Here is an 816-nt window from a genome sequence, read left to right as displayed (position 1 = left end):
TTTGTTTTATATAGTTTATGAGCTAAAATATCTTGCTGGTCGTGCCAACAGAGATAAAAATGGCGGTGGTAGCTCGTCAAAGCTTTCTGCCCTTCATTTTATGCATGTTCCAAACCTCATTTGGCGGAGAGTGGTGGCGAGCGAGAGCCGGCTATTTCAATAGCATGGCGGAGAGTGGTGGCGAGCGAGAGCCAGACGGCATGCCTCTTGGTGGCTGGGCACCAAAAAATGGGCTTGCAAGGTGGGTGAGGTAAGCCTAGCCTGGACACTGAGCGCCAACATTCTAGTCTCAATAGCTTTGCAAACTACCTGTAGCAATCCACGCCGGCGTGGATGGCTACAGGAAGTTATTTTCCCAAAGCGTGCAGGCCTCCTCATAACACTGGCCAGTGACGAAGGCAGCGGGGAAGAGGGAGTTGACCGGTGCTGATGTGGTAGAGCATGCATTGCGAGGCAGCCTAGGGATGGCATTGCATCCACGTGAGGCCAGAGCCTGTGTCCAGCATGAGGTGAAAGGTGCGACTGCTGCTGCCAACTCAGACGACCCTATTTGCCATGGAGTTCCATGATCGCATGCAGCACTTGACGCTAGTAGGCTCATTGTCAATGGCAACGGCAACGCAAATCTGTGCAATTTGTAAATTAATGAGCTTTGTATTAATGTGGAGCATGGGCGTGCAAATTGGCCAGTTAACTCGTCCATGGTGCCCCGCTTCTATTTAATTGGTTCTCTAATCAATTTAAGGCTACTATTTTGCATGGGTGCTTTTCATTAACGAATGTGTTGACAATGGAACTTCAGCTACTAGTTAAGTG

At 49.5% G+C, this 816-nt stretch overlaps 1 pseudogene; it reads left to right on the top strand.

Moving 5' to 3' along the window:
- The first annotated feature begins 200 nt into the window (after window positions 1-200).
- On the top strand, window positions 201-569 carry LOC147454065 (uncharacterized; annotated as a pseudogene).
- Window positions 570-816: the final 247 nt, after the last annotated feature.

Source organism: Adiantum capillus-veneris, chromosome 7 (genome assembly GCF_014529385.1).
Source record: "Adiantum capillus-veneris isolate H3 chromosome 7, ASM1452938v2, whole genome shotgun sequence".
Lineage (NCBI taxonomy): Eukaryota > Viridiplantae > Streptophyta > Polypodiopsida > Polypodiales > Pteridaceae > Adiantum > Adiantum capillus-veneris.
This window is presented reverse-complemented; position numbering and strand designations above follow the sequence as displayed.